This window comes from Miniopterus natalensis, chromosome 16, assembly GCF_054644295.1.
Source record: "Miniopterus natalensis isolate mMinNat1 chromosome 16, mMinNat1.hap1, whole genome shotgun sequence".
NCBI classification, from domain to species: Eukaryota; Metazoa; Chordata; class Mammalia; order Chiroptera; family Miniopteridae; genus Miniopterus; species Miniopterus natalensis.
The window spans coordinates 10,854,454-10,868,581 of NC_142096.1; the positions used below are offsets into that span (position 1 = coordinate 10,854,454).

At 39.3% G+C, this 14,128-nt stretch overlaps 1 pseudogene; it reads right to left on the reverse strand.

Moving 5' to 3' along the window:
- Nucleotides 1–7,020: 7,020 nt before the first annotated feature.
- LOC107546004 (polyadenylate-binding protein 1 pseudogene) lies at nt 7,021–9,807 on the reverse strand (annotated as a pseudogene).
- Nucleotides 9,808–14,128: the final 4,321 nt, after the last annotated feature.

A 14,128-nucleotide genomic window follows, 5' to 3' on the forward strand; every position in this document is an offset into this window, starting at 1 on the left:
CCTATTTATACTTCATAGCTCAGGTCGAATGACACCTCTTCAAGAGACCCCTTGCTAATTTCCTTCAATATAGTTGGTTGCTCTGCTGTTAACTGCTGTACCTTATATAAACCTGTATTTTTAGAAATTAACAACTACTGAACAGTAAGTTCATTGCAGTAAGGATCATAGTTTACTCGTTTTAAGTCTCTGGGGATCAACAGAGTGTCTGATAGAACTTCATCACTGTAATCATAATATTCCCAATTTAATAGTGCTTAGTATGGATCAGTAAATACACTCTACCCTTTAGGTGATTGACTTCACTTAACATAGTATCTCTGCGATGTGGGTATTACTATCATCCTTGGGGGAAAAAAGAAGTCAGAAAGATTGACTGACTTGCCAAAGGTCACATTATACTGAACAGTGGAGCCACAATTTGAACCCAGATCATCTGGCCCTTGAGAGATCCTCTCTCTTTACCCACCACATTATAAAACAATATAAGTATTTAATATCCTTGAGACTTATGTTTATGATCTTTAAAGCTGGATGGCAATACTTCTCTTTTAGAGCTACTGTAAAGAGAAATCCAAAAATATGCATAAAATGCTCCTTAGTACAGTGCTTAGAGCATTGCTGGAACTCAATGCATTTAGTCTCCTTTCAATATAAACAGTCATCACTGGAATGAAAGATGTTAACACAGACACATTTTTTCCAGCTTTGGAACTTAGCTGAGAGCCCTTAGCTGTGGCTCTTAAAAGGAAATCCTTTTGTTGAGCCCTCGACTCTCAAGTCCTGGACAAAGTATAGTACCTTCTAATTAGTGAGAACTAAAATCCTTGAAATTAGTGGTCCCATAATATATGCACTTTTCCTTCATTTATGTTGTTTTTGCGAGTTATGGAAAAGAGCTCCTTATGGAATGATCGGGAGCATGGGTATGAGGGTGAAAGTGTAAGCCTTTCAGCTACGTCGCAGCATAAGGAACGACTGTCACATTTTAGGAAACATAACTGTTGCCTCAAGAGACAACTGGCACGTAGTAATTCTCATTCTTTATTTGCAGTACATTAAAATATAAGATAAACACTTAAAGATAGGGAACAGATCATCGCTTGACAGCAGCCGGGGATGGGAGGGCCGAGGAGGGGGGTGTGGCTGGAAACGAGTGGCAGGAGGCGATGTGTGGTGATGGCAGCTCAGTGTGCAGGCTTTGCTGATGGGTACAGGAAGGGCAAGTGCAGAAACTCCATTCATTTCTTTAACAGGACCCTTTCTTCTTTCTGTCCGTCCACTCCCTTTCTTAATCATTAAGTCCCCAGGACATCAGATTCTGGCCAGTATCAAACTGTCGTAAGAACAAAGCCTCAGGCCTGTTGAGCACCGACTGGTTGGGTGGAGCTAAAGCAAACATCCTGACTTCAGCTGCGGTGCACCCTGCAGACCGCACCCTCGGAGGCCAGGCAGTGCTAGGACTTGGGGTGTTCGGGGAGCAGTCCCAGGCTTGTTACCTTTGGCAATAGGAATACAAAGCATTGCTAGGCTTCTCCTACGTGCATTTCCAGCTGATTTCACATTGAAGAAGTGGTCTTAACCACAGCACGTTCCTAAGAGCTGCTTCAGGCTCCTTCGGCTTCTGTAAAGTCAGCGGGGGTGCAGCAAACCTGACGTCACCCTTTGGAAGCGAGGGGGTTCTTCCTTGACTACCAAGCTCGAAGGCTTCCTAGCATCTTGAGCTCCGTTTATCTTCCTCCCCCCTAGTCTGCCGTCTCCCTGCACCTGGTCCTACCATTCTGTCTGATTTTTCTGTTAGTCACACAGCAACTGTCTGAGGCGCCGCGGATGCGGGGCCATAAGGCACAGGTGCGACTCCTGGTCTCGGCGCTGGCTGCCTGGTTTGGGAGAAAGACTGTAATCAGGGGACTATTCCAACGTCACTTAAGTATTATCCTCATGAAGCCTACAGTGGAACAGCGCAGGCCACGCATATACCCATGACTGTGAGATTAAGTCCTGTGGCTGTGACGCACTCCCCACCCTCGGTCCCTTCAACCCCCCTCTTGCTCTTATCACTGGTTTTGTTCCTAATGTTCAGGTCTCCATTAGTTTTGCCTGATGAATAAAGACTCTCATTCATTTCTTCTAGAAAATAAAGCACGGCACTAATTTTTCACTGTCACTGTAATATAATCAACACATACTCTGATTATTGATGAAATACTATAGTGTATCTTTAAGCGAAATTTAAGTTGTTCCATATGCTTTCCATAAATCTCGTACTAGCATACTCAAAGGTTACAATGATCAGAAAAGAGATTTCTTTCACTCTCTAAGCTTTAGAGATATCCACTAAAATGTACGTTTTTAGCATGGCTCTCTCTGAAGAACTAGTATTACTGTCAAAGACCATTGTGAGCAATTCACACTTGTACTTCAGTTTGACAACCCCAAATATGTTTTTGTTATGCACTGAATATTCACTTGGTGTTTGGACATCTTAAGCACATTTTGCCTTACAGCCACATGCCGTTTCTATGGTTACAGGCTCATTCCATTTCTACTTTTGCCTTTAAGAGGCCAAACGATCACACATGGAAACAAAAGCCAAGGAGAGGCAACTTAGTCTTAGTACTCCTTCCTTGGATTTTGTTTTTAACCCAACAATCTTTAGTACAGATTAATTTCATATTATGAATCTACTAATCATGATTAAATAGAATCCTCTTATGTGGGAAATCTTCTAAATTTTTTCTCTCTCTTTTTATCTGTCTTTCATGAAGACTGCTTTTGTGGTTGGGCTCATTTACTCATTTAAGATTCCAGTGTCTTGTATAAGACTTTTCTTTGCCTGAAAAACCATCCTTCTAAAAGCACAGTGTGACTTCTAATTTTCTTTCTCTGTGAATCTATTGCTTCCTATTTTCAGAAGAAGAAAGAAGTTTTAAACTCATATTTTTCTCCACTACATTCCTTCTAACCCCAACTATCCCTTTTCCAAATAATTTGAAGCTGCTGTCTGACAGACAAAATCCTGGTTGATGGGGATTAATGTAAACAAAAATACTATAGCTTCTGCTTTAGCAAGGCCTGTAATTTAGATAAATAACAATACAAGTGAGCAAATCGGCGTGATAGCATCCCATTTAACAAGACGTGATCAATGAGAGTGGAGGTCATTATGGAAAGCAATACAGAAGCAGTGGGATGGAAATACCTTCTATAATTATACAAAAGCTGCTGGTGACTAGATGTGGCACACCTACGGCAGAGGGTCTTTAATACTTCAAACTGCATCTGGCCACAGGAGGAGTTGACGGCCCTGGGAGAACAGAAAGCTGCCAATTAGCTATTATATTAGTTAAAGGCAGAGCAGCGGGAACGCTGCTTTCTCAGCCTGGCTGCCCACTCTGTCTTCTGCCTTATTGATTTCCTCCTCTTGAAGATTTGATATTGTTTCAGCATTATATATAAATCTTTTTGATATTGGATCTTTTTGATATTGGATCATTATTTGTTGATTCAAAAATATTGAGTACTTGCTCTGTCCTGGCTGTTCTGTGTGCAAAGGATACAACAATGTGCATTTCCAGTTACTCACCTCTTGTTTCCACTCATGTGCAAAACAGAGATGATAATTCCTGTCTTTTCTGCCTTATCTGGCTATTGTAACTTCTATTTGAGGCAGTTTAGTGTTGCCCCAAACTTTCTTTTTTTTGCTATATCTCCATACAACCTCTATTATTATTTTTTAAGTTTATTTTAAATCACTGTATTTCAGCAAGAAATCATACCACTTGGTTAGAGTGTACAGCTACTAGTTATGTTTTTCTAATCTGTATTGTACTAAATATATAAATCAATCTTCTTTGTGGTTTTAAGCTTTAATAACTTTTTGTTGTTGTTGTTAATTCTCACTCAAGGATATGTTTCCATTTATTTTATTTTATTTTATTTTTTAGAGAGAGAGTGAAAGGGAGGGAGGAGGAGAGGGAGAAAAGGAAATTGGTTGCCTCCTGCACATGCAGGCTGGGATCATATCTGCAACCCAGGTACGTGACCTTGACCAGGAATCAAACCTGCGACCCTTCGGTCCTTAGGCTGATGCTCTCACCATGGAGCCAAACTGGCCAGGGATTGCTCACAGTTTAGATGGTGGATTTGATGAAGAGGGTTTCTTACCCAAGCTCCTGTGTGGGTGGTGTTGCCAGATTTAGAAATGGGAAAGAATGTGGGAACATTATGCTTTAATTAGTTCTATTTTGAATGTGCTGGGGTTATGGTCCCTTTGAAAAATCCAAGTAGTGATGTTAAGAAGCCAACTAAGCATAAGAACTGGAAATCTGAAGAGAGTTCATATAAATGAAGAATTCTTCAGAGTATACAGAATGAACCTTGAAGGTCAGTCCCAAAGGAGTATGAAATTATAATTTTAGGTGGATAGATAAGTTAAAAAGGGCTTGGAAAATAGTTATGATCGCACTGTGAAGGTACTGAATTCTAAGGTGAAGAGTTGGAACTTCAGTGGGAAGGTGATGGGCGTTACTGAACATCGTGTGTAGGAACTATCTTATAAGAGCAGTGATTACTGAATACTAATCTGGTGGTGGTAAATAGGTTAAAAAAGAAATCCTAAGTGAGGGATATGAAATATAAAGCAGTTTCATCATTACCAAATTATCAAAGATTTTCAAAAAGTATCACCCAGTATATGTGAGAATGAAAAATATATATGGATACTGAGAATGGATGTAGCTACAGACTTTCTGAAAAGTAATTTACTAAAAAAAGAGTATCATGTATAAGCTCATTCTATTTGATTAAAAAATATCAATTCAAGGAATTTATACTGCGGGGAATGGACAGCTTCCCATAGCCCTCAAACACAAAAATTCTTTCATACAATCATTACACTTCTCATTAAATAGTAAAAACAGAATAATTGGTTAAATAAATTCTAGCATGTTCACACAAAATAATACTATGAAACTATGGAAACAATGTTTATACAGTTATTTAATAATGAGGTAAGTGCCATAATTAAATTACTTATAAAATTTTAGCTTACATAATACAATGAAAACTGAAAACTAAATTATGTGAAACATTAATTGAAAATAGTATAGTGAGATTAACAATTCCCTCTTTTTTTTCCTTTGTTAGAATTGTTAAATTTTCCACTGTCAAAATAATGACTATGGAAAAGCATTAAAAACAACCCAACACTGCTAAAAAGGAAAAGGAACTGTAGACATTTAGACTTAAAGAAGTAAAGGAATGAGTCAGGTAGTTGATTCAAAAGGAAACAAGAGCAAGTTTGTAAAGAATAATTATTACACTTTGTAATATTTACCGACTACTTATGCTGGCTCATATTTTGCTAAACATTTGAAATACAGTATCCTAAATTTAATTCTCACCATAAACTTAAATGATTAAGGCCAATATTACGTCCATTTTGCAGATGAGAGTTTTATGAACTTGCAGCAGGTGCATTTCAGTAAGTTACATGCCACGGTTCAGACCCATCTCTGTGTGACTCAGAACCACTGTACAGTCATTCCCGGAGCCCTGAAAAGGAGGGCGGCTGAAATGACTAGGACCGATGACACCCTAAGAGAGGTGAGAAGAACATCTTGTGGAGAGATCACAGTTCAGGCTTGGGAAGGACACGGAATTCATCGTTAATGCAATTTTGCTTGGAACCTGATGCCCAGCATGGGTGTTTCGCTGGAGTCAGAGCCTCGAGTTGGCATCTCTGGCACGTTCCTCTCATCACCAGCTCCCTTCTTTTCCTCCCGCGACGTCCCCTTTCTGACAGGCGTCTATTCTGAGAACCCAGCTGAATCCTAACACCCTTCCCATTTCCATCCTGAAGATTTCCCAGAAAACTGCACACCACTCTCAGCTTTGCTCAGTGTTACGAGGCTGTCGCGTGGAGTTAAGAGCCCAGGCGATTCCAGCTCGGGCGCACGCCAACTCTAATATTACTGAGAAGTCAGCCTGGGGTCCAGCCAGTTCATCAAAGGAAGGAGGAAATCTGGTTTCATTCATAATTGAGGATGGCCAGGACTCCTGGTATGCAATTGCTATAAAGGAGACAGAGCAGAGCAAAGGGAAAAAGTGTATTTTCTTGCGATTCATTTATTCGCTGATGAACTGAAAAAGAAAGGCCCTGGCAGTTAATAAAGTGCTTTGACTTACAGATCTTTCAATCAGTCTGGTTATTTTGTGCTGCATTGACTTTGGCAGAGAAAGTGGAATCAGCTTTTCCACTCTTGGTTTTCACACTCTATTTTTTGTCTTTTTTTCAGATTACATTCTTTTCTAGCTTTACTGTCTTTGGTGTGAATACGCTGAACAGCAGAAGATGGAAAACAGTGTTCAGAAGTCACTGTTGTGTGATACTCAGAGCATTTTTTCTACCATCGATCAGCCATCACCCAAGGCTAACGAGGAACCTGTGTCCCTGACCAACAGCACAGAGCCTCTCATAGCCAGCGTGAGGGCAGAATTAATTGTCCCAGGCGTTACTTTTCTTTTTTCCCCGCTGTTTGCGTTTTTATTAAAGCAAGAATTTTATAATCCAAATTATGTTTCCTTGCTCAGTTATCAATTCTGTTATTTAAAACAGAAGTGACATTTCTGAGCTATTCCACAGTAAAGAATTACAAAATTAAAGAAAGGGATGCTTTACATTTTTGTACTTTGCTAAAAATCATTTTCCCCAGGATCTATAAAACATTAATTTGTTTTTATGTTTTGCTATTTTTTGGTGTTTTTTAAAATCAATAAGTAATCTAGGACTAGCATTATGTTTGCGAGACCTGGCATTTGCTCGGTACATAAGGTCCAAAGTTTCCTTTCCTTTTTAAATTTATTTTATATTTTGCAATGTGCTTTTCCCCGTAGTATTTAAGTTTTCCGACGTTTAGATGTTTTCCTTCGGCGAAGCACGAGCCCCTTCGCAGCTGCTCACTCCTTCGGGCAGCCTCTCGCCGGGTGGGCTTGGGGGCGGCTGCAGCCTCCCCAGCTCTAGCGGAGGCGCTGGACACGCGGGCCCGTGAAGCAGCTCGGAGCCGCCCAGCCCAGCAGCACGCCAGCGATTTTACCCGCAAGAGCGGGGTGTGTGGCCGGAAGGAGAGGAACCAGCCGTTCGCCCAACATTTGCTTTCGCTCTCGAGGAGGGCCAGGTGCCACCGTGAAGCAGTCACAGGCTCCCGGCCCTGTGCGCCGCGGGCCGCGGCAGGGTAACCGGCGGCTGCGCCCCACGCTGAGGACTGTGGACCCCGCACATCCTCGTGCTGTGGGCCGGTGACACGGCAGGAGCAGCTGCAGCAGGAGTCGCTGCAGGACTGGGCCCATCGTCTGTGTTGGCGTGTTAGCCGCAGGCCGTGGGGACACGCCTCTGGGGCCCGTGCCGCTGGCCTCTTAGCACTAAGCGGCGGGCTAGGAGCGGCTGGGCCATAGCACCGGGCGCATCTGGGAGCGGGTGAGGCCTGGCACCCTGGGGGTCAGCGAGGGCCTGGGCTTAGTGAGCATCTTGGTAGGACAGGAGCCGCAGGCTCTGCGCCGGCGGGACAGCTGCCATGAAGCGGCCTGAGGGAGGCGCTGGCTGGCCGGGCTCGGTTAGGGCTGGGCATTAGGGGCTGGGCACAGCTCTCACCCTGCCATTCTCTGTGCACCGCTTAGTGAGGCGAGCCTGGCGCTCTTCTTCGCGCTGAGCTAAAGCCACCTGCAATGTGGCCCTTCATTTCTGTCACGGCTTTGGTGGCTTCCTCTGGGGAGGAGAAACGTACAAAATCAAACCCTTTGCTGCGACCACCCCCCATCACCACCTTTGCGCTGTGACTGTACCAACCCGAGAAAACTCTTTCCAGAGACATTCATCATCGACACCATCGTCAAGATTTTTCACATAAAGGTGAACACCCTGGTACCTGCTGATCCTGTCTTGCTTTCATCTGTTCAAATTTGGCTTAAGTTCCATGCGCCGTTCCACTTTTTCCTGAGCTTGGCCAACATAAGTTTGTTTTCCACTGAGCTCCTTGCCATTCGTCTCATCCACAGCTTTCCGTGCATCTTCATGCCTTTCGAGGCTTGTTATAAATCCAAAACCTTCGGATTTTTCACTTTCGTCGGTCATTACTTTCACAGTTAAGGCAGGTCCCATTCATTTTTTCAGTAGCTCTTTCAGCTGCTCCCTGTGTCTCAGAATGTACAGATCCATAACCCTTGGAACCAGGTGTTACTTATTGATCTTATGTTGCATGAGGCAGACATGCCCCTTTTTACTACCTGCTTAATTAAAAAGCAAAACCACTAATAACTAATAAAGTATATTGATTTCCAAATCTTTCAAAAGCTGGTGACTATGTCACAATGGCAACCCTTAATTTCCAAACTTCCTTCTGCTGTTAATTAGTCTTGAATAAACAAGAGGATGATTAGTAAATACAACTGGATAACATGGTTAAGCTTCGCCAGAGACATGTATGTCATTTTATGGATACGATGTTTTTATGTAAAGGATGTGATCTACCTTAAAAGTAGAAATAAAAACACAGAGATCATTGAGAAACACAACATGGTACTTATAAAATTTCTTAACATCCTTTTAACGCACGACTATTTTTTCTTCCCCCATCCCCGCGTTTGTTATAAAACATTGGACATCCTAACAGGAGAAAATGTATATTTACCGTCTTTAGTTGTTTGATTTCATGTGTTGGTGTTAATACTTTTACACTTTACACATTCATTCCGTGTCTTTCAGAAGCATAAGGATGCCATTTAGTGATTCTTACCCCTCTGGGACAGTGCAATGCCAAAACTCTGATTAGTTTGAGGTCAAAACGTTGGTCTCATTTGCTTTATTGATGACCTACCTGATAAAGCATGGTTTCTTTAAGATAGTAAAAAGGCTTTGGAAGTGCTGAAAAACGTGCCACAATTTCTGTATGTGCTATCAAATTGGATATAATCCTTAGCTACCCTTTGGGCCATTTGCTGTGTCTCTCTACTCTACTCATGGCTTTGGACAATGTGTGCTTCCCCAAAAAGAGCAGCAGGCCACTGCTCTCTCAACCGGGATGTGAAAGAGCATTTGCCCCCAAGCACACACTATTGCATTTGTCAAGATGCTACTTATTGATACTTGATGAGGTTAGAAATAAATAGCATTGTAATGTGGGCCCTCAGGTGCCTGAGAAATGGACTTTGATCATATGATTTTTTTCCACATTTAGATCTATGTTAAAAAAAGAAATGGAGTGAGTTCAAAGATGTATACACATCATTCTCTGAGGAACTAAAATGTTCCTTAAAATATATTCTTTTTATGTGTAAAATTGGTTGACAGATTCTACAAAAATTATTTTTTAACATTCTAATTATCATACATATTAGAATGTCAATTAAGATGTAATTGCCTTTGGAGATACATTTCATTTGCTTAATGCAAATATGTGATGATCCCTTTTTAATATACTGGTGGTTTGAATAAATTATAATGGACACTAGGTTAAAAGCTTTGCAAATGTTTACATGGGCTGGAAACCCAAGGGTATTTCTAGACTATCAAACACTGAGAAATAAATCTATCTTAACTTATATGACTCTCTGAAGGTTAAATTGCATTTGGCAATCTCTATATTCATGACTAGTGCTACAAATATGCATAAAAGGTTATAACCGATGGCTTTCTCTGTTCACATGTCAGAGGTTAACTGTAGGCTTGGTTAGCATGTCACTGATGAGGACTGGGGGCTTACTCTCCATGGAGCGGCGTTTTAGTTCTTGTAATAGAATCATTTTTTTCATTCTTCATCTACTTCCCTGAAAATCTGCTGTCATTCAAATGAGATAAACTACCATTATTCTTTTGTTCTTGTGCTATCCTATTTAAATGATACTTTCAGAGTTTTAAGTTCTCCTTAGTTTGCCATTTTCTATTTTTTTTCATCACCTACATAAAGTAAATCAATGAATGACAAATAGGGAAAACAGGAGACCACCAACTGGACTGTGGCTTGTAGAAACAGCTAAGGAGCTGCATAACAGGAAAAGTGCTTTGTGTCTCTAGATAAACTATAGCTATCCTATAATTTCCTGTAGGTCCCGGTGCTGTTATATGTAGCAGATGCACAATAAATGTTTACTAAGTTATGACAATGAATGGGTTTCATGTTTATATTTCTGTAACAATATTTGAACACTATAATTGGACTTTTTTACATATTGAATCTTAGCATCAATCTTTAAAAAAATCTATAAAGACACAAGTGAGATAAAGATCTTCCTACAGACCTCAGAACTCTCTAAGAAGTTCTATAATGCTCTTCTATATTTTACGTGCATGTGCTTAACTGAATGATATTTTATTTAGTGATCCATCAATATAGGAAATAAATGCATCTCCTAAGGACAAATTAAGCAGCCGAGTTAGAAAATTAAACTTAAAAGCCTATAGAAAGTCCTCCCTGAATCGCTGTTTCTCCTGGTGCATTCCTGCTGTATTTACCAGTATTCCTGGTGAGACACAGCAGGCCAGGTCAAGCTTTAAAATTCCTCCAATTTGTAGATGTTGACGTTGCTATAGAAAAGCGGCAGAATCAAGCTCACATATTTTGGCACTTGAGAATTATTAACTCACCTACTGTATTCAGTGTCAACAAGGGCCTGCCCCACACAGTGCCTCCAATTTGTTTTTGGTTCCTGTTCAGGATGCCATCACCCTGATCTACTAACACTAGGTTCTCACTCCAGCTGCTTCAGAAGGTTTTCTGGTTCTTAACTGAGAGTTAATTGATCCCTTAACAGATGTTATCTGAAATCAGATGTTATGTTACATCTCCTTGTAGGCAGTAGTTAAAATAGGTAATTCTTTTATTAATAATGCTCCTTTACCGGACAGTTACATACTAGGCACAGCCAAATATTTTACATTTATTATTATTGAACTTAATTTTTGCAGTATTTTGTTTTTATGAGGTAGCTCTCACTTGCCCTTTTAATTAACATGTGAAGAAACTTAGATTAAAAGTATTTAATAACTCTCCCATAGACTCCTGTCTTTGGGGTCCCTTACTGCACATTATAGAGGCAGCTTTTCCCATTGACTCCTCTCTGTTCCATAGGCCAAACTAAGTTCCAACTTGCATTTGTGAACTTTTATATTTATCGATTCCTTACCTCTAGGTTTTGTTGGTTTAATTCACACTTTATTATTATTTTTTAAAATCTTTTTATTGATTTTTAGAGAGAGAGGATGGGAGAGGGATAGAGAGATGGAAACATTGATGAGAGAGAAACATCATCAATCGGCTGCCTCCTGCACGCCCCCCACTGGGGATCGAGCCCACAACCCGGGCCTGTGCCCTGACCGGGTATCGAACTGTGACCTCCAGGCTCTTGGGTTGATGCTAAACCGCCGAGTCACACAGGTTAGGCCAGACCTTTTTAAAGATTCTAGGTATTGCCAGGTAGGACTTACTTCTGGCTTCTCACCCAATTCTATGTGTGTTTCTATAATTTAGAAAGCTTGACTACTCCCATTTGTGTTGGAAACAGAATATCCTGATGTCTGGATCTTGGAAGTTGGATTAGAAAGTGAGTTATCAAATAAGGAAGAAAAAGATAGGTATTATAGGTATAGATTTCTTTTCTCTCGTGGCCTAACTTCTGTATTATGATTATACATTGTTTAGTATGTGGGAGCATATTTCTCAAAAACTTGTTACTTAGGAAGCTTACCAGCACATTTTCTATTAACATTATGATGGGGTTTGTCTCAATTTTAATATAAGTTAATTAAATAGTTATTTTTCTGCAGCTCCACTATTTCAATTTCATTATTTGCTACAATAACTCATAAGGTACCTTGATTTCAATGCTGTCCTATTATCAGAAATATATATTGTTGTCTTTTCAGGGTAACATTTCCTGATTTCGAAAGCTGTTTTACGTTTTTCTTTTTTGCCTAGAATATCTATTATTAACAGTAAGCCATACTGCTAGAAAAAAATGTGATGACACCTTATTTCATAAAATTTTTATCTATTTCTCTTCTGATATTTCTCTTTGAGGTCAGGACTTTCTGTGCTTATAAGTGATAGCTTCCTTTCTGGTTTTGCAAACTGGTTGTAAACACTTTCATTTAGACATGATCACTTATGCCTGGTATGGTTAATAGCTCAAAAATTTCAATGTGTTGTTATATTCCATCTAAAATGCAAATCATGTAACTTCTTAAGCAATTAGCTATGATGATACTTGTCTAAAATGTACATAAAACCAATCTTGGTGGTTTCTTTTCTCTTTGCAATTTCTTTCGGAATTCTATTCTAACTCTGTTGCAGTGATATTCAGCTAACTCTATTATAAAGAATGAAACTCTGTTATAAAGAATGAAGTTGTAAAAAATAACAAATTTGGACTCCGTGATAAACATTTCCGATTTCTCCTAGCAGGAAATTTTAGTGCTAATGTGTTCAGTTTGGGAGAGTAAAAATGTTTCTCAGATTTCAATGAGGTTACACTGAGAAATAATGATATGTTATGATCTAATTTTTCCAAATAGACACAACATTCACCTTGAGGCTACTTTACACTGGGCGATGAAAGAAAAAGAATTCATTTTGCATCACAGTCATTTTTCGCCCCAGTGAATGCTTAAACATTTATTCAAATGTGTCTGTTCTGAATTCCTAAGAGTAACTAGTGTCAAATACCTCCAGCTCTTGCAGTTTAATATTTAAAGTGAGTACTGGTGATTTCCAAACCCTGGTATATGCAAAACTTATACTTCAGTGACAAATGTCAAAAAATCTGGTACATTAAAGAAAAACAAATATCTAATGGGGAGAGTAAGAAATAGAACAAACTCTCTTAAAACTATTTTTAGCGGTATAGCAATTGAATTTTATTTGGACAGCTATAGTTTAATTTTAAAAAAGAAGACAAGAGCTTAGATGTTTATAAAAATTTGGGTGACAATTATCTATCCAACTCCAACATTTCTGCACATCTTTTAAGGAAGGCACTGACTGTTTTTTGTTCCATACTTTCTTTTCTAGAATGTTTGTATTGAAAACTGTCTTGAAACATAGTATCTCTTTTTGGGGCAAAGGACAAATATGCCTAGTACAAGAAGGCAAGGCCTTTTTCCAGAACTAAGGGCAAGCATGCTGATAAGCCATTATAAAATATTCAGGTTCCCCGAACTCAGGGTTCCTCTGCCATAACCCAACCTACTGCCTGTGTAGCTATCATCGGGCCCACTTCACACAGCCATGTGGGAATTGTGGCTTAGGGAACACCGCAGGAATGCTGATATGACTGCCATTGCCCTGTGTAATAATCTAGCTTTCATTTCTGACCCAGGAGTTTTGTCTCTGTCAGCATCCATAAAATTGTGGCAGTTTAACTTTCAACAATAAAGATAAATTTAAAAAATTAAAAAAAGACATTAGCTCTAAATCAAGAGTTAAGGAACCCATCTTTTCTAAAGTGATGAATTCCTCTAACTTTGTAGTGCAGGGAGGAGTCACTCTATCGATATAGTACAAATTAATTATGTGACTGCATTTCCAAAAGACCTCTCTCCTTTGAATCATTTTATCTGCCCTTTTATTGGTATTAACCCTATCGATGATAGAACTTTGTTTAATTCAAGGAGTCTCTTACCTATATTTATTGAATGCCTCTAAGAAGTATAGTAAAAAAAATTCAATATTGTCTTGACCTAAAAAACTTTTAATCCAATGTAAAGAAAAAAAGTGTGTGTATTTGTGTGTTTGTGTGTGTGTGTTGGGTACATAAAGAATAGGTACAATAAAAAAATAATAAGAGGGGTGTTTTATTGTCATTTTTTATCATCATCATTACTTTTTCATGTTAACTTTTTAGTGAAAAACATAACAGTTATAGAAATTGGTAAAATAATACCCAGTAACAGGTGATTATGAGTAGAATACTGTGAAAGGAAAAAAGTCTCAAGAGGAAATATTCTAATAAATTTCCACATTTGTAAAATCTGCTCTAGATCACACAACACATGTTTTTAGGGACCCAGTGACAAGGTTAATGATTGAAAGTGAAAAATCCAAAAGCTATTTTAATGAGTTTTGAATCTTTTGAATGG